General features: G+C 37.0%; 1 long non-coding RNA gene across 1 annotated transcript in view; it reads right to left on the bottom strand.

Moving 5' to 3' along the window:
* The window catches only part of LOC108965182, a 23,233-nt gene extending 14,715 nt beyond the window's left edge, over positions 1–8,518 (bottom strand). Inside the window, exons 1-2 of the long non-coding RNA XR_001993097.1 lie at positions 8,416–8,518; positions 6,330–6,664 (exon numbers count right to left, since the gene is read on the bottom strand). This is a non-coding gene — a long non-coding RNA (uncharacterized LOC108965182). The remainder of the gene's footprint in view (positions 1–6,329; positions 6,665–8,415) is intronic.
* Between the last annotated feature and the right edge of the window lie 12,343 nt (positions 8,519–20,861).

The following is a 20,861-nucleotide window of genomic DNA, read 5'->3' as shown; positions in this document are numbered from 1 at the left end:
AATCACATTATTAGAGGATTGTAACACTTTTATCGTATTGGAATGACGATTATTTGAGTAAAAAATTTTTAATCCTGTTCCTGAGATGCCCTGAATAAGGTGCATTAAGTTTATCAGGAAGTTTACAACATCTATACGAAACGTCAGAGGCCCTCAAATGTAAATGTATTTACACACGTGGACAGGCAAAAGCATAAGTAAAGTAAATTATATGATCTAATTAAAATTAATTTTTTAAATTTATTACGTTTAATGAGTAAACCACAAATTATCTTTTCTGTGACTAGACTTCGTGTTTCAAAGAAGAAAATATAATAAAATATTAATTTCAATTATAGTGTAAATAAAATTAAATGAAAAAATATCTTTTTCTCATTGCATATCGAATAGTTAATGAAATATGAAATGAAAAATTCACGAACATTTCGCTCAGAGACTATGTTTTGTGGTCGAAAAATGCGAAAATTGCGATTAAAAGTAAAATTTGAAGAATATGGAAAAGTGAAATTTAAAGTGTTTAAACGTTGACGTAAACATACTAGAAGATTATTTATAACTTTACTGCAACACAGTTTTTAACATCTCATCATAGTAATTAATAATAATGTTCGGAACAAATAAACAAAATTTCGCTTTTCTAAATTTAAAGAAGACCTAGAAATTCGTTAAGAATCCTTCTTTGAAACATATAAAAATACGTTTATACCTATAGCACTTTTTAGATTAAGCAGGCAACTAAACTTAATTATGCATAAACACTCAATCAATTCTCGCAAAGGTGGCAACAAGCTATTCGGGCAGTACATAAAGTAAAAATTCATCGCAATTACAGTAAAAATAAAATTTTATATTCACACTTTTCACTTATTCGTTATTAGCATCAATCAGTACTAATAAGATGTGCTTCGTAGCGGATGTTATCGGTTTTTATTGCTTTTTTTTTAACAAACGAACGGAGTTATAGCTTTGCATTATTTTTATTTAGTTTTTTTGACTAATAAATAAGTTTGTATGTATATTTCAGTTCTCGGTTTTCAGAATGAAAATGCAAAAACTTTATATCGCGTTAAATATCAAAAAAAAAAATTTCGCTCAGTTTAATGTGGAAAAACGTTTCCAACAGCTTTGCACGGTAATTTATTTCCAAAATTTTGTCAAAATTTCATATTTTCCACTTATGCATTTTTATGAAACAGAAAATTTACATAAAACAAGTGAAAATAATTATTAGTTCATTAGAAAGCAAATTCAGATGCTCAGTCAAGTATGACTAAGCATTAGAGTTCAGCACAAGCAACGCATTCACACACACTAACAAAACAAACACTCATTACCAAACATTACGTATACGCCCTGCTGTGCGCCACAGGCGTGCTCTTCATAGCCAACATTTATGAATAAAATTCAAATCGAACTGAATGTATTAATAAGCAAAGCAGAAAATAATTGAATGGCGTATATATGTACTCACACTATTATTTCATGATTAATAGCGGTTATTGATGAGAAATCTCTAGAAATGCATCGACGCGAGTGCGAAATGTAAGCATGAGTATAAAAAGTACGTTGCTTTGATTGAAATCATTTTTCCTTCAACAACTACCACATTCAATACACTTTCAATTACTTGGCAAATAAGAATATATTTTCTTCAAGAAGCCTGCAGCTGCAACGCTGCTCGAGTTAATAGCCTGCTATAGTAAGTGAATAACTTTCGCCATAGTTGAAGTGTATAGATGGAGCTTGGCGTGCGGTACATAAAGCGAGGCACATAAAATCAAACGAAATAGTTGAGATCATTCGATATCAGCACGAACAGAAAAAGCACGGACTTGCATTAAATGCCGCTATAACGTTTAAGTGGTCAGTTTGGTGGAAAATTGCGAAATAAATTTTGAAGTACAGCCAATGGCCAACAACAGGTTGAATGGCGTAAACTTTGTCTCTGCAAACTTTTAGTGCAGTCAGCAAAACAAAGTTGTAGTAGTAGTTGCGGTGACCATAAAAGCGGCGAGATTGTGATGGAAATGTGTGATACTAAATTTGTAAAATATAAAAGTTAATGTTCTGTCCATTCATTGCACATATTAGACTGCTCGATAATAAAGCAAAGCACTTTATTGCACTGAAGCTATAATACCCCTCTTAAGTTCTTAAACAGACTTCATTACATTGTTCGGCTACAGTGAGCCAATCTAAATAATTTCTTTGGAGATTATTTGGTTGCCTTAAATAATGATCCGAGCTAAATTTCGTGTAGACCTCTCTTCAAATAATAAAGTTTTCCTTATAAGCATTCATTCCGGTTGTTCAGTTTGTACTGCAGCTATTTGCTATAGTAAATAGATCTGAACAATTTCTTCAGAAATTATATTATAAGCTTATATAATGATCCAAAACAAGTTTCATGAAGACATCTCATCAAATGGAAAGGTTTTCCATACAAGCACTTCACACCGTTTATTCAGCTTTAAGCTGTAGTGGTCCGATATCGGCGTTAGGACAATTGAGCAGCTTTTAGGTTAGTAAAGGGTAGGGGCAAAATTTGAGAATAAAACTGAAGGAGTTGATTGTATATACATATCAAACAGACAAGCGGACATGGTTAAATCGATATATATATTTTATAGGATTTCCAAAGTTTCCTTTTTGGTGTTAGAAAAAACGTGGCAAACTTAATATACCCTGTTCAGGGTATTAAAAAAAGTGTGGTAAAGAGGAGTCTATTATTTTTGCAATAAAAAGTTTTAGTGGTATGTATATTGTGCTCTATAAAAGTGATTAGATGACGCAACAAGACGTTAGAAAGCTTAGATTTCGTATTAAAAAAATTATTCAGGCAATTTTGTAATTGATTGACTTGGCATTGTGTAACCACGTATTAAGCATGGAAAATTCACCATATTTTTCAGTTTTTACTCGTAGACGGTCTGGAAGATTTGCTAACTTTAATAATATATTATGAAATGAATCTTTATAGCCAAACTGTTAATTTCAATATTTTCTATTAAAAATTGAACTCTCTAGAGGAAGTAAGTCAGGAGCAAAACGCTTTGGCAAATAGGAGTAAAAATGCATTCCATCAGAGCAATGTTACACCATTCGCTAGAAGCTTCGGAAGAGTGGTTGGGATGTTATATGCATTATCCTTATAGTCCGGATCTGTCATCAAGTAATTACTACTTCTTCTTATCTTTGGTTAATGATTATGCTGGAGAAAATAACGCTTGAAGAGAAGTTTGTGATAATTGCCCATGCCATTTTTTCTTATTGGGGATTGTTAGAATTTTCTTAAATTGGTGCAGCTAATTATGGATTTATGTCTCCAATTGCCTTTAATAATAGGTAGCCTTTTTACTAATTTTTGAATGGAGGTACCAAGAGTATGGTACAGAACAAAACTAACCAAGGCCAAGTTTAACAGAATATTTGTTTTAAACTTGTCAGAAAATACAAAAAAAAAAAAAAAAAATTATGCTGTAGTAGCCGCATACAATCTGTGTAAAGGTATTATTGATACCCCTGACATCTGTGCTAGCAATGTTGAAAAGCTATTGGGAAAAATGAATTTATGGTTTGCACAATTAGTCACTATTGTTGATTGAAGAATTGACTAAATGGGGTTGTTTTAATATTAAGGATTTATTTGCAGCATTGTCTATAGTTGATTTAAACTACAGCTCTAGCTCACTCTCAGCTTCTGAAAGTAAATTTTACTTGATGCTGTGTATTATTTTTACTAGTGTGTTGATTATTTTTATTTATTTATTTAAGTGAGAACTAATTATTAATAATTAATACACAAAGATTGATTAAATTTGCAATAAAATGGCCAGTATTTCATTCAATATAAGTTTTGAAATATTTTTACAAGCATTTAACGACAGAAAGAGCTAAATCTTTTATTATGTATGTCGAAATATTTTATTTTCGACACCATATTTTGCCTTCCATCATTTTTATTTGTGTATTAAGGTTTAAATAATCTATTGAAAGTAATTAATATATCTCCATTAATGCTTATAAAATATCACATAATCCCTTCGACTGGATCACAAATTGGTCTCTTCTACTTTTTTAAGATTTACTACTTGAAATTAATATGCATGAAGAAATAAACTGTTTTTAGGTTTTTACTGTGTTAATCTACCTACCAAAAAAATTAATATCCTGAAGAGTTTAATGCGGACCAGCAGTCTAGTTCTTTTGAAAATTCTTTCAAAAAACAAAGAAAACCACACTCTAGACCTTAGCCAAGCTTGAGATTCCCTTACATTGCTAAGTTTACATTAATTAAGGAGTTACAAGGATTTCCTCGGTTTTTACCCCAGCCTTTTCAACAATTTTTTTCTGATATAAAAGATTAAACATTTTTTGTTTTGTTACAAATATAAACGTATCGCATAGGAATCAATGCATGAGATGAGAGCACAATGAGATGGTTTAGTCGAGGCTAAATGATATCAAATATTCTATTGACCTCCATTTTCAACGAATCAATCAATCATTTACTTAGTTCAATATGGCCAGCCATAATGTATAGGTGTAAGATACCAATTCCTTGAGGTGTAGACTTAAGCTAAAATTCCTTAAAGTGAAGAAGCCCTAAATTCCGAGAAAATTTTAATTTAAATCAGCGCATAGTATCTCAAAAATATATACGTATACGCGAAATACAAAGTTTCATTGGTAATAGTCTAAGTGACTTTATATATATTTCCAGAAACCATATACCCAATTTAAAATGTGTTTCGTTTTCCGTTTGTATGCTAATATTAAAAAATTGTGAACACTTCAGAAACCAAATTTATTCATTATTTAATTTATTATAAATCTTAACTCTGTTGCATTTATTCATATTAAATAAGGAGGAAAGAGTTAAAGTGCAATCGAACATTTTACACTCTTGCCACTTGCTGCAATCAAAGCCAAGGATATACTTCGCGATGTCAAACGTCAACCAAAGGATCGGAATCTAAGTAATTTTATATACATTAAAGGTGGGTTCCAAAGAAACCAGGACTTTTTGAATATAGCACCCCCTGGTGGCGCCAATTGGAAGTGAAATTATTGGTTTTAAGTGTCGGTATGTTTGTGTTATCGGTGCGAAAATGAGCTTTGAATAAAGAGCCAACATTAAGTTTTGTTTTAAAATTTGTAAAATTTTTGCGAAACGTTTCAATTGGTGAAATAAGTTTATGGCGATGCTTGCCTATCCCGTAGCAGAGTGCACGAGTGGTTTCAACGTTTTACTTTTTCAAAGCGGTCGTGAGGACATAAATAACAATCAACATGTGGGCCAATGAAAATCCGTGATCACCGGAAATTCCACCGAAACTGTGCGTAAATTCAACAAAAATCATCCGAAATCATTATTGAAATTCATGGAAATAGAATTGCACATCTCCAAACCATCGATTTATACCATTTTGACCGAACATTTGAGCTTACGAAAGGTGTCTGCACGGGTTGTTCCGCACAAATTGACTGACAGTGAGAAATTTGTCTCATCGATCGACGCTTGTGACTGATTATTTGATCAAAAATCACATTTTGTATTAATAATCACTCCTCATATTCACCTGATGTGGCACTGGACGACTTCTTCCTTTTTGGAAAAATGCATTTGCCCATGAAAGGAAAACGTTAGGCAGTCATAGAGGCCATTCAAAAGGCTTGCACCGGCATATTGGCGGCCATACCGGCCAACGAGTTAAAACACTCGTTCCACATGCTTTTGGACCTAGCAAAAAGCTGTGTTGAAGCAGATGGAAACTATGAATAAAATAAATTGATTTTGCCGAAAAAAATAGGTTTTTTTTAAGCCCTATTTACTTTGAAACGCACCTTCTATATTTTATATACTATATGTACATATAGTATATGTTTTGATCCGATTTCGACAATTTTTGAACATAAGATGGCACAACTCAAAGGCAGAATTCAAAAGTTGTATGCCTGCCATCATATTAATTACTTCTTGATATGTGTACTGGAAAATGAAAGAATGATTTTGAGAATCAAGCAACTCTACTCTCTTAATCGTTTTAAAAGGTTAATGGTTATATGTGAAGGAGGTGTAGTGTTTGTTTAATTTCGTCAGGATAATATTATTTAACGTATTTGCTTGAAATCGGTCGAGTAGGTGCTGAGTTATGGATTTTCACCTGTGCAAGGTTTAATAATTCATAGACTTCATAGTATTTCTAAATTTTTATGAAATGTTTTAATTGATTATATTGTATACATTTTGTCCAAAATGAGTTGAATATTTTTAACAAATTTTTGGTTATTTTTTGCCAAAACTTTAAGGTAGCGAAAATACTCACCATGTCGACATGTTGTTCAATTTAATTCCACGTACAGCTTACGGCGTTATTTGTGCACTTTTTTTATGAAATTTATTTTGTACCAAAATCCACAAAATGGTAACAACAATAATAACAACAATTTTTTTTCACTAATTTTGTCACAGGCGGCTCATAAGCCTTTAAGCTGGTAACTTTTATTCGATTTGCATGAAAGCGGATTATGCGTTTGTCTTGCTCTGTTTATTGTTGGATTTTTATTTTTGTATTTTTGCTTTTTGCTTTTTGCTTATTTTTTATTTCAAACAAGGCGCAAAAGTTTTGAGCTGCAAGAAGACATCAGACACAGCTGCAGGCTGAACATTGAAAAAATATACATAAATAAATCGTGTAAATAAATTTTGAAATATTAAATATTTGTATTGATTCTATTTATTTAATATTCTATTTATTTTTGTTATTGTAATTTTTGAAAACAACAAAAAAAAAAACAAACTTTGAGTAATTTTATGTAACACTGCAGCACTTGTGCCGCAAACTTTGTTGGTATGCGTGGCATGCAGCGTGCGGCGTGTGAGGGGTGGTGGCAAGGTGAGCAGGCTTGGCGGCTAGCGTAAATATGCCGAACACGGCAAAAACAAATGCACGCTTTGTTTACATAATCTCCATGGCTGTTGTTGTTGTTGTGTAACGCTATGCAGACTATGTGGCCAAAGGACCGCTCACACGGTTAGCGTGCGCTCGCTGCAAGGGTCTTGTTGTTTTACGGTTTGTTATGCTTAGCGCGCTTTGTTATTTTTGGGGCAAAGCATTTACGGCATTACCGTTATGTACATGTATACTTTTTGTTGTTGTCACAGTGCGGTAGTGTGCATTTTTGGAAGCGGATTATTTTTCACAACTTTTTTTTCTGTTTCAATTTTTTGAAGAAAAAGTTTATTTCTCATTTATATCTTTTTTTTTTATTATAATGCGATTTCGTGCACTTATTTAGTAAAGAGGGATTTTTTTTTAATTTTTGTCATTTTTTTCTTTTGGTTTTTCAATTATTTTGTTTTTTTTTTTTTGGTGTTTAACTTTTTGCGTTTGTTTTTTTTTTCGCGTATTTTTTCAATTATTAATTGCTATTTCTTTATGTTTTGAGGCATTTTCACCCCACTTTCCTTCGCTCATGAAATATCTCAACAAACCACTAACTCAGCGCTTCGGCGCGCGGTGGGCAGCGAGGGGGCTGTCCCAAAATGGAACGTAAAAAGCACAAATGGCAAATGCCAAATGGCAAAAAATTTGGGTCAAATTTCATAAATTGTCAGAAAAAGTAACGGCGCTTATAGTTCAAGCGGAAAAGCGAAACGAAAAAGTATCAGGGAAAAAATGAAACAAACCGAAAAGGACGAAACTAACTGCACACTTTCACACGCCTACAGATAGCCCGGAGGCGTATATTTTATGGCTTGCCAATGCTATCCACAAATAAACGCACACGCAAGGCACGAAAACACATGCTACACACACACACACATACAAATGACATGCTCATCAGTTGGCGTTAGAGTGCGTAGCGTGTCCTTAAAATCACATGGCGCGCATAAATGTATATAAATATATATGCTAGGCAGACTTACAGCGCCACAATTTACATTTATAGCTAGCGGGTAGCGATGCGTTGCAAGAAAACGAAATAAATAATAAATAAAGTACACACAAAATTCGTGATTGTCTATATTCAACTTATATGAGGCATGAACACATTAACTGTTAGAGTTTAAATTTTTTTGACTGAATATATAGGAAAACATGAAAATCAAGTTTATTGCCATGATCAGCAGTTAATTTTATTTTTGTCTGCGTAAGCGACTGTCAACAGCTGCATGTGGCATTTTACACACGCACACCTGCATTGATAATATATGCAACTGTATTTGCTTGCCACACACACAAACGTGTAACACGCACAGTTGCAGCATATTTATTTTAGTAATTTTTATATAAATTACACATTTTAATAACACTTTTGCTTATGCCTCCATTATTGGCCGCAACATGCACACACCTACACACAAACACTGTTATCTCACTACATAAAATGATATATTTTTTGCTTCACCTATGCGCTGCCAGTGTAACTGTCCTTATGTCCTTTGCTTGCTCGCTGCAAAATGTAACAAAGTGAATCGTTTTAACGGCACCGAATCAACCGCGCTACGTTGCGTATGTTTGGCGTTTGAAAATACGACTGAAAGATGTGTAGGAAAATGCAAATGAAAAGCTCTAACACGAGCAGGCTCACACGCATACACTCGCACACATAGATAGACCGCCACACGAAACAGTTCACAGGCGCAGGAGACCGTCGCTTGAGTGAGAATCGGCAGTGAAGTGCTCGCAAGTAACGGCAGTAAGTCACGGAGTGACTCAAGTTCAACAACTCAACTGCCATGGCACTAACACAAGCATACTTAATTGATAGCAGAAACAAAAATTTCTACTTCTGTGTAACGCATTGGGTGAGCAAGTGTACTCTGACGTTTGCACGAGTTCAAATATATCAAAAATATCACTTCCCTTCCTTTGTTGTAGTCTACTTTTAGGCGCCAGCTTGCTGTTTGTGCGTTTTTCACCATGTCTGCGTATTTGAGTTTGGCTGCTTATTTATAGGTGTGGTGAATTGCAACTCAGCTCGCCAAATAAAAAAAATCAGCGCCGTTGGCAGTAGGCTAACATGCATTATTTCATATATTCCGTTCATCGCCAGTAACGGTCGCGGATGCCACGATGCTACGAAGAAAAGATGGAGGAAACAAGGCCCCACTATACAGGTGGTCTGAAGAAATGGCTCAACTCAGAGCTGAATGAAACTTGACGTAGGCAACAATGGGCTGAAGGAAGAGGGGATTTCGCGGTACTTCTTATAAAATTCCGGCAAAAGGAAGAACGACATAAGGCCATAGCCAACAGCAAAAGAAATGCCTTTAACCAACTTATCTTAACGGTAGATAACGACTTTTGGGGTAAAGCCTACCGAATCGTAATGTAGAAAATAGGTAGATCAAGAACCCCACCTATATCTCCCGCGATCTTACGTAAGATAGTCCATAGTTTATTTCCAATATGCGAACATATACAAGTCCCAATTCTTCAAATTAACCTGGACGAAATCGCTGAAGTGTCCCACGAAGAAATACAACATGCGGTGAAAAGAATCAAGATAGACAAAGCACCCGGCCTGAACGAAATACCCAATTTCGTAACTAAACGTATCATCCAAAGAAAGACAAAATTGTTCCAAAAAAAACTTTTCCAAATGTTGGAAGAGTCAACTCCTCGTTCTTCTCCCCAAAGGTGATAAACCTCCAGAGGAATCCTCGCCATATCGGCCCTTATGTATGCTTGATACAGCTGGAAAAGTTTTCAAAACAATTAATTGTAAGCGGCTCCAGAAATATACGGAAGGAGATTCTGGATTGAATCCAATGCAATTCGGTTTCCGAAAAGGACGAAGCACAGTGGATGCGATAAATGCGGTTACCAAAATAGCGGGAAAACACTGGAAGGGAGTAGATGGCGTGGTGGTGACAAACAATACTGTGTTGTCATTACGCTGGATATTAAAAAAACCTTCAACTCAACGTACTGGGTTCTAATTATTAGAGCTTTGACAGAGTTTAAGGCCCCTGACTGCCTTTTCCGAATTGTGGCAAGCTACAAACAGAGTATTAGAATACGAGACATAATGTGGACCTGAAACGTATAAAATTACATGCGAAGTTCCGCAAGGGTCAGTTGTCGGCCCTGTACTCTGGAACGTGATGTACAGTAGTGCTCTGTGAGTCGTGATGCCAGAGGCGGAAAAATAGTAGGATATGCGGACAACATTGTGGTCGTAGTTGTAGCGAAAACCCTAGATGAGGTGAGGAACAAGTGTACTGAAAGCATTAACAACATTAAAAAATGGCTCGAGACAGCTGGCTTTCAACTAGCTGCACACAAAACTGAGGTGGTTTTAATGAGCAGTCGAAAAATAGTGGAAACAATTGAGATATGTATTGATGGACATAACCATGAATTTCGCGTGTTGATAAATTATTGCTTTTTGGAGGAAAATAAACAGTTGAAGCAAAACCGTGGCATAATGACGAATTTCCGGAAACTGCCCAAAGAAAAGCAACTATGCTTTGCTGTGCTAAGTTTAGACGTGGTGAAATGAGCACCGAAGACCGTGAACGCAGTGGACGCCCTAAAGAAGTTATTACCGACGAAAACATCAAAAAAGTCCACAAAAACCTTTTGGTTGAACGGAAAGTGAAATTGTTGGATATAGCGGGCACCCTAAATCTAGAGATATCAACTGAACTTGCACATGCTATCCATTCACGAATATTAGGGCACAAGAAAGCTATATGCTAAGTAGGTACTGCATGTGCTGCCTTTTATCCAAAATCAAGAACGGGTAGATGATTCGGAATAGTGTTTGGAGATGTTCTAGCGTAACAATACTTGGCAAATGTATTCCATGGCAAAAAAATAAAGAAAAGATTCGCTAATGTGCGTAATCGGACCACTGCTACACCCCCAAAACGTATTGGATTCGGTAGAGGGCATTCCTAGCTAACGAACGAGCGGCTGGTCAGTTGTCTTCGAGCACCTGGAGAATTCGGACGAACATTTTCGCCCGACGTGCCTCTGTAAGTGGTGCAAACCGAAATTGCAGCGTTCGTTAGAGCAGAGGTGAATCTCGGTAAACCTGCAACAGAGACGTTTGATATGAGCAAGCTTATCTGTATGTTGCTTTAGCAAGAAGTTCTGTGTTTCAGTGGCACCAAGCCTTTTTGGAGAGCAGAGAAGAGGTCGCTGATGAAGATCGGAAGAAGGAGCAAACCCGAAGTGAAAACGATACTCATTGTCTTTTTTGATATCAAAGATATCGTCCACCATGAATTTGTTCTTGCTCGACAAACCGTCAACGCAAAGTTTTATATGGAAGTCCTCTAGAGACTCAAACGAAGGTTCAACCAATTCCGACAACACATTGCAGCCCATTGGAAGTTGCACCACGATAACGCCCCGGCTCACACCGCCTTTCTTGTGAACAGCTACCTAACTAAGGACGGCATCCTAACGCTCCCGCAGCCGTCGTACAGCTTAGATGTGAAGTTCTGAACCTCAGTATCTGCGGTTGATTTTTAATCGAAAAAATCGGCGAATGTATGAAATATGCAATTCAAATTCAGAGAAAACCTCTTCCTGATAATCATATGTGTGTGGATCAAAAATGGGTTGAATCGGGTCCATACTTCCCTGAGAGCCTATATACCTAATATGAAGACTTTCGAACTTCCCGTTGACTTTATACCGCTTATATCGCCCAATATAGGGACTATCTCAATAAAAATGAGGGAATAGTGTATCTTTATGCATAAAATACATAAAATTGTGCGAAAATTTGACATATCTCTCCTAAAAGTATAAGCAAAATCATGATTTTCGAATATACGGCTGCTTTTACTCCATATGATTGTATGCAAGGTAACTTAATTAAACCCAGTGAACATTTTTTAGTATGTGGTATTGGCAAAAAAAAAATTAAGTCAGATCGATATTACCACAACTCCCATATACTGCATATGTCAGTCATTGTATGAGTTATTAGAGTATATCTATATATAAAACTGCTTAGATTCCGATCCTCTGGTTGACATTTTATACCTTACGATATTTCGCTGTCTTTGATTCCTGCAAACTGGAAGAGTAACTCGTTCGGATTCAGCATTGTTGGTGAAATCATGACACAGTGGAAGCGGGGCGGGCGCGACAATAAAAAATGTCGGTCCTAAAAATGTAGAAGAGAACAAAAAGTGTAGTGGGGTAATTAATGGAGAGAACAATGGAGACTCTGTTCGTGAAAACAAGGGGGACTTTGGTGGTTAGTGCGGTAATATTCGAGGCGAAAAATCTTGAGGTTTCCACAATAATGGAAAGTTTTATCATGAAGGCCATTGTAAATATTCCTGAAATTTTGCAAAAGTAAACAAATTTTTTACGGATTATTTATTTCTCAAGCTTAATTTTATATGACCCGGGCCGATTTCTTAATGAATAACACTACATTTCTTTGATTTTCCTCAGATTCCTTCGAGGGTTCCATCAAGGCACATCAAATATGTAGCATGATCAGTATTGTAATTATTATTTTTTACTAGGTTTCCGAAATGCCAAAATTGTGTTTTTTCTAACACATTGGAGAACAAAAGGTAGTTTTTTTTTTTACATTGAGCCTCTTCTTCTTTACTGGCGTAAATGCCGCTTACTCGGTTATAGCCGAGTTAACAAAAGCACGACAGTCGTTTTTTCTTTTCGCAATGTGGAGACAATTTGAGATTTCAAGCGAAGCCATGTCCATCTCTACCTGATCTCTCTAACGGAGTCTTTCTCTTCGTCTGCTTCCCCCGGCAGGTATTGTGTTTTCATAACTGGAGTGTTTTCATCCTTACGTCTACATTACCTAGCGTGGGAAGCTTTACATTGAGTTTACTCTAACTGAACAAGCTGAAAAGCACATAAAATGAGCCTCAGTAGAACTACTAAGTGAAAATTGGGTTTATGCCTTCCTTTCTATTCGGAGAAAACATTTCTTTCAAAGAAGTATCTTGTGGAAAAATATTTGGTTCAATTGAGCTTGGTGCTGACTTGATATGAGTGGATTTCTCCTCACTTGTTCCCCATTCCATTTTTCCTTTTCGCTTAAAATTCTTGCGTGTTTCTGTATAGGATGGTTTATCGAGCTTCCTGTCAAGTTTTAGGCCACTTTGAATTTGTTTTGGAATCCTTTATCATAAGAGAACCAAGCTGTTTTGACTCACGTGAAGACACGTTGCTATCTCCTTTTAATTTGGTTAGCCGATCTCTACTTTTTCAAAAGAAATGAGGCCAGTACATTCTAAAAGCTTTTTAGAAATTTCTGTTTGAAATTTGAAAAGCGGAAATTGCTTTTAATCGGGTTTGTCCACTTTATGTGTTTTTTATGATGGATGGATGAAGAAGCAACAATAGCGCGTCTTTCAATATCAATATAAGTTTTTTCTTTTTAATTGCACCATTTATATAATTTTAATTAACTACGTCATAAACTAAACTAAATTTTCCAGCTCAGACCTTATAACTTTGCTGATTTATGTCGCTTATGTGACGATAGCCATGTAACCGAAAATTAAATTTGATTTATAAATTTATTATGAAATTTATAGCATATCTTTAAAGGCATATCTTTGAGGTAGCCTATCAAATTTCTCGGTAACGAGCCAAAGTTCAAACTAACTTTTTGCTTATTGTTGAAGTTACATTGCTTAAAATTTGTTTAACCTCCAAATACAACAAAACAAATATATAACATTTCCTCTCCAGTGTATTTATTTTCTGTGCCTTGTAAAAAAAAAATATTCTCCTGGTGTCATTACACTACTTTGACTCTCAAATTATTGTATTCTTGGAAACAACTTTGTTTCCTGCTGTGGTTTCAGCTATGCTAGTATGCAGCACCACCTTTGCCCAATTGCATTAGGCCGCGTTTTCGTGAGACGTATTGTCAATACCATCTTCGATGTCGTAAAGGTCTAGCACCTCTATTTTATCCAACGAACTTCGAATTTCTGAGGTTCAGAGTGCTATGTATGCATGCTGATTCGCATAAAGGAGTCCGATCTTTAGCGTCCCCGATCTTATTTCCGGATCTATGAAGTCCTTAAAAATTAACAGTCCTTCCTTCCTACTTTAATGAAGAAGATCTGCTTTTCCGTCTGCGGTGGTTGCAAGAAAATAGCCAGCGCTAGGCTATCTCTCATCAGCCGAACAAGGTGGGACAGTAAGACTTGTTCTCCCTTTTGCAGAAGTGCTATAAACCTAACCAACTGTCTCCCTCCACTGAATGCAGCCCTAGCGTATCCCGAAAAGCAGGCCTATTCGTGTTGCAAGTAATACTTTTTTGGTGGAGTTGCTTGACTTCTATTTCTAGCGCCAATCTTGTGATGTATGCTTTGGATAGTCTGGCCATGGCCAAGATGAACTCCGAACCTTCATTGTTCATGGCCTGCAAAGCGAATACATCCTGTGTTGATTTACCAATTGCCGATTTTTAATTAAGATCCCTTATTGGGGATCACAGCGTTCGGCATGGCGTCAGCTACATACGCCACCAGGTTATGCTATTTATCAGACCACCACTAGCGATAGTAATAGCGAACGAGTTATACAGAATGTCGATATGCTTATCTGCTTATAAGCTCGTTATGCGCGTTAAAGTCGCCTAGTACTAAATGGTTTTCACCACGAAGTAGCACGCCTATGGGATATCCTATAAGGCAACAAGTAACTGTGGAGATGTACGTATATATTGAATATTTCGATTTTGACATCGTCGACCGAATTCCTGACATTCTAGTATCTTTGCTGGCCATCGATAAGACAATTTTGCACGGTGTTATGCAGTAAGAAGGCTGGGCTTCCACCATTATCTCGCTTGTAATCCTTACGTATAACTTTGAAACCTGCACATCTCAAAAGAAATTGGTTTCTAGATTTCATCCATTGGATTGAGCATTTTGGCGCAGACGCAAGACGATGTCGTTTTCGACGCCTTTGAGAGCCCTAATCCCCTTTGCACGATATCACTGAGAGTATTATTGAATTTGTCTCATGCTAATATAACGAGCTCATCCACGATCACACTACATCGTAAGAGGGATAGAAATCCACCATCAGCGAACCTTGTCGGCTCCAGTCATAGTTTTTGTGTCGCGTCTTAGTTGTTTGTTGTTCTCCAGCTCTTTGGAGTTTCATAAATTTTGCTGCTTTCCACTTACCTGGTGGTTCCATCATTTGTAACACTAGATTTTTCTGCGGTTCGATCTATCCCTATCCCGAATGCGTTTTTTTCAAAAATTGCCTTTCTTCGTCATATTACGCGCAATGGAACATTGTGTGCTCCACATTCTCGATGATCGCGCCTCCGCAATAATCGCAAATGTCGTTGTCTTCGTGTTTAAATCGCTTCAAATATGATTTGAAATAGCCGTATGCAATGAAAATTTGGGTGAGGTAAAAATCTACTTCACCGTGCGATCTATTTAGCTATAGTTCAACATTGGGAATTCGACGGAATGTCCAGCGACCATTTCGGCTGTCTTCCCATCTTTTGTGCCACCGCTTCCCTGTATCTGCCGTGGATTTCTCTTTTTGGGTGTTTCCTTCTGGGTGTTACTCTCTCAATTAAATGGTATGTGAGCTCTTTGACTAAGAAGTTTAGCGAGTGTAAGTCCGCGATTACTAGGGCTTCGCATATGGTGTACGTGGAAAATAGGCCATGACGATATGATTTGATTTCGAGGGCTTTCTCCCATATTTGGGCCCCGAATAGTACAACTGACTTTAATAATCTGGGTAGCAGTCGCCTCCTATTTTAGCCGGGTTAGCGCGCTGCATACTTTCGTAGCTTTTTCACTTGTATATTCCACGTGTTCTTTAAATTACAGTCTTGCGTCAAGAATGATTCCCAAATATTTGATAGCTGGCTGAGTGGTTATGCTTAAACCTTTCGTGCAGAATGTAGCAACTTCTCGAACCTTTCTGTCCGTAATAAGTAAGGCCTCTGTTTTGCTTTACTAGGGTCAGTCGCTAATTTGTGAAATTATTGTGTTGGTTATCGAGACGATATCCTCTTTGTGTTTAGTTATTACCACCACAATGTCGTCTGCAAACCCAATGATATATACTAGAGAGCCGAGTACAGAACCCTGTGGAACTCCTACGGTGATTTTGTATTTTTTGGACCCCTTGTTTGTGTTATAGCTTCGAATCCTATCGTTGAAGTAACTAACTATCAGGTTGTAAAGATATGCCTGTGCAGAGAAGCTTTTTTCGCGCACTCAGTATACTAAGTCAAGATGCCGTGTTGAAGGCATTTTGGACATCGAGGGTTGCAACCATACAGTATTTTATTGTACCACCTTTCCATCTTTTCCCACTAATCGCATTTCCGCCAGTATCTTCACTAGGGTTACCTCTGCGATTGTGGATTTTGCCCTCCTAAGTCCAAATTGGTTTGAAGATAACTAACCCCATCCAATAGTCTTACTTAGTCGTAGATAAATGATTGTTAATGAATTTTTCCCGCAGAGTCCAACATGCATAGTGGTCGGTAGTGGGACGGGTCTGTCAGAGGTTTGTTTGATTTTGACAGTAATATTAGATATCGCCTTTTCCAGATTGTTGGAGAACAGCTTTCCTGTATGCATAAATTGAACAGTGCTCTAAAAGGGTCTATGTTTCCATGCCAACTGGTCCTGAGGCTTTAGATGGGGCGAGCCATTCGCATTCCTCTATAACCTCTTCGTTGGTTACTTCTGGTAAGAACTTCCTTTGGTGCAACACCGCGATCTCTCGAGGAAGTTATGGTCTGGTTAGGGAGAGTACCGAAACAATTACGTCAAGAATTGATGAGGAAGTTGGCATTTGATCTCGAGTATGTTGTTTCCCCTTTAGGGTCTTATATGCGAGCCCCAGGCATTGTTTTCAACATCACCACAGAATTTGAGAGACCTCCCACATAATATTTTTCATTAATGCAGAGGTGCTGTAACTCTTTCTTCTGAACTTTTTAATAGCTAATACTAGGTCAGTCTTATCAGTATTAGCTATTTTGTCCAGAGCCTTGTGCAGCCTTGCTGCCTCCAGTGTTAAGGAAATATTTTCGCAGAATTTCCTAAAATTTGTATATCTTTTATTATATGCGGATTGGATAAATTTATACTCATCCAAGTTCCCAGTATGCTTAACTTTGTGAAAGAGCCTGAGCTGTTACTGTTAGCGCTGCTAGTCAGTTGACATAGCTTCTTCGATTCACTGGTCTTCTACGCTTGACAGATCGAAAACTAGTATTATAACGAAGTCCGTGTCATTGAAGAATATTCAAAATGCAAATATAATATTTAGTATTTGAAGAATTCCAACAAAACCATTCAGGAAAGTAAGCTTATTTTCTAGCACTAGGTTTGAAAACTAAAATTTTCAATTACGATATTTTATAACCTAAATAGGGTATATTAAGTTAGCCAGGAAGTGTGTTATACCCACAAAGAAAAATTTAATTTTAATTAAATTTATTAACATAAATGACCAGCGTGAGGAGCTTAGTCGACTAACCACGTCCGTCTGTGTGTCTGCATATAAATGAAGTTTTGACATATCAATGTGAGACTTTGCATACTTCCTTTTCTTCCCAAGAAGCTGCTCACTCTTGTCGGAACCGCCGAAAAACAAAACCAATCGATTAAAATCAAGTGATTGCAGAGCATTGAGGAGGTGCATATTTGGACGTAATTTTTTTGGAAAGTGGGCGTGGCCCCGCCCCCTGCTAACTTTTTTGCACACATCTCGAAAACTACTATAGCTATGTCAACCAAACTGTACAGAGTCGTTTCTTTTAGGCATTTCCATATACAGTTCAAAAATGGAAGAAATCGGATAATAACCACGCCCACCTCCCATACAAAGGTTATGTTGAAAATCACTAAAAGTGCGTTAACCGACTAACATAAAACGTCAGAAGCACTAAATTTTATGGAAGAAATGTCAGGAGGAAGCTGCATCCAGGCTTTTTTTAAAAATTGAAAATGAGCGTGGCGTCGCCCACTTATGGACCAAAAACCATATCTCAGGAAGAATCCACCGATTTCAATGAAATTCGGTATATAATATTTTCTTAATACCCTGATGACATATACCAAATATGGATGAAATCGGTTCACAACCACGCCTGAAATCTCGATTATCACTTTATCATGCGAGAGTATAAAATGTTCGGTGACACCCGAACACATGTGAAAAATAAGTTGAATTGCAGTTACTCCCCTCTGCTTATAAATAACTACTCCCCTCACAATAATTTCAACACGACCACATTTCGCGCATATTAATTCCGCCATTGATAAAAAAAATTCACATACACAGCTAATATGGTTGGTGCAATTTGCAAGGAATGAATGAATATTCAAATAATGATAGTTATATGTATGTCTGTTACCAATGACAAAATCGTTAACCGTTATTTGTAGAAGCAGTATGTAGCGCATATGTCAACCCCATAGCTACTTAAAATCCAGCAACAAGGCCAGTGATATCAACTCTTTCTCCGAAAGAAATCCTTGTACATTCAAAACTGAAAGCTCTCCTCCTTTGTTGTTTCCTTTTTAGCCAAAATGAGCTTTTCTAACACAAAATTCCTCGAGTGCTGGAGAGTAATACTTATTTTAAGAGTGCCGCTTAGTAAAATGCGAGCGCGTAATTACTACTGTTAAGAGCGAGAGCCACAAATTTAACTCCAAAACTACTGTAAGCGCGCTGTTAAATAACAGCGAAGACAAATTGAGCGAAAAAGTCGATTGTTTGAGTGAAGGATTGCTTGTGTTTGTGTTAACTTGGCGCCAGCAGGCATGTGTGCGTGTTAAATGCCATTTAACACTACACCTACACAAATAAAGACATGTATACATACAAATATTGAAGCAGTGTTGTTGCAAATCGCTGCTAACGAGGAAGACATGCCAAGCGCCAGCACACAACACGCTAACCAAATAAAACAGCAAAAATAAACAGAAAACACTACCCAAAGCACGCAGCCACCAAAGGAGCTGCCAAGGTACTAATAACAAAAACAACAATAACAAGAACAACAACGAAATCATACAAAACAACAACTCGAAACTTAACTAAACAACCTGATTGTGAGTGGCCAACAAACACGGCGGCAGTCGACCACAGTCACAGTGGGTATGTTTGTCTGGCTGCTGCCTGCCATGAGCTGCTTGCCGCCAGTCAAGCAGTCAGCCAGCCCAACAAACCTTTTGCCATTCGCAACAGTCAAGTGTATATGATTTGCGTGCGAAATCGCACAAAATGCAAACGCAAACAGAAAACGTCGAAGCAAACAGACTTTGGCGGCTCACATGCGGCTGCTCAGCTCTGCTGCCGCCACCATGACTATTTCGCAGTTCGTGTGCTTACTCCGTTAACTTGGGTGGGTGGGGCGCAACTTTTGTGTTTGCGGTTGTTGGTCTGGCCAAGTCAGCTCCTATTTCAAGGCACACTCGCACACGTGCGAAGCGCTGCGTTACTTGCTGCTTATCAATGCTGCGGGGGCGAGACAACACAACGAAAAATACTTGCGAGTTATATTTATTTATGAGTGTTTATAAAAATATACACCAAAGCTCACATGCATGCACATATGTATATATTCTATAAGTACATATACACATATCCGTTTACATTATGCTATAGGATATTTCTTGTTGCCCCACAGCTATCGAGTTCGGCAATGTTTAGCTATTTAATATAATTTTTTATTGTTATTTTACTCATTTACTTAACTTTTATTATTGTAGTAGCTTTTAAGCAGCCGTCGCTTGTTGTTGTATGTTTTTATCAATAGAAATTTATCGTAATCGCTATATTTCCTCAAAGAGATTTTGTTGCGTGTTTAAGTGTACAAATTTAGAGTTCACATGCGAGAAAAATTGCTGAGATATTTGAGTTACATATGACGTAATCAACAGTGCCCTTATAGTTCAATAATATTATTTTGTTGTATTATTAAATATTATATTGTTACAGTTATTTATTCTATACATATGTCAGTTCCTGATCCGGACACTGACATGGATATTTATAGGCGAATCATTATTATCGTCTTAAAATGTGCTGGTTTTGAGCTAATCAAGAGCGATCCATTTCGAAGTTCCCTACTTTTTTAAAGAAAATCTCAAAAACTTCAAATGGGGAATATTTGTTAACATTTGAAATAACATTCTTTCAAATATTGACAGCGGCTACTTTTAAGATGGTCCATCTATTGAGTCCAATTTTCGATGACTCGTTCGAGCATTTCGACAGGTAACTGGCGAATGAGACGCGTGACCCAAGACCTGAATCAAGGCGGGATTACCACACAACAAAATGTTTAATTTTACACGATTTTGTTGGCTAATCGACCAGCCTAAATCATGAAATTATCTGCTCACCGAAAGGGCAGCTCCTGAATCTCTTCAGCTTGCTCTTCGTTCCAAATGCGGCAATTTAGCGGGTTTACATATGGCTTGTCTATTCGGTCCAATAATGCAATAATGAATCCTAAGTCTCAAGGTGGGTGATGGTGTTGCGAATAGTATGTTCAATACACCGATTATGTTGACCATAAGTTGAGCGAAGCGCATTGACACGCATCATACCTAAAGCTGTAACCAAAAAATGTTGAGTGGATCTATAAGGAAAGATGCAGAAGATCTCTCATATTTGACTGCTGATTATTGTCGTTATTAACAGAGTTGGATGGATGGCCTTCTCCGAAAGCATTGTGCCACTACGCAGTTCGCGATAAAGTACATAGACTCCCCTGAACACTTCTAAAAATTATATTTTTATTCGAAACATACAATTTCAAGAAGATATGCTGTAAAAATTTTCCCATAATAAGAATCGCCAGACATACTTTACCGATTCGCCTTA

This window comes from Bactrocera latifrons, unplaced genomic scaffold, assembly GCF_001853355.1.
Source record: "Bactrocera latifrons isolate USDA-ARS-PBARC rearing strain unplaced genomic scaffold, ASM185335v1 scaffold_136, whole genome shotgun sequence".
Classification (NCBI taxonomy): Eukaryota; Metazoa; Arthropoda; class Insecta; order Diptera; family Tephritidae; genus Bactrocera; species Bactrocera latifrons.
The sequence above is the reverse complement of the archived record's forward strand: the minus strand, read 5'-3'. Positions and strand labels throughout refer to the sequence as shown.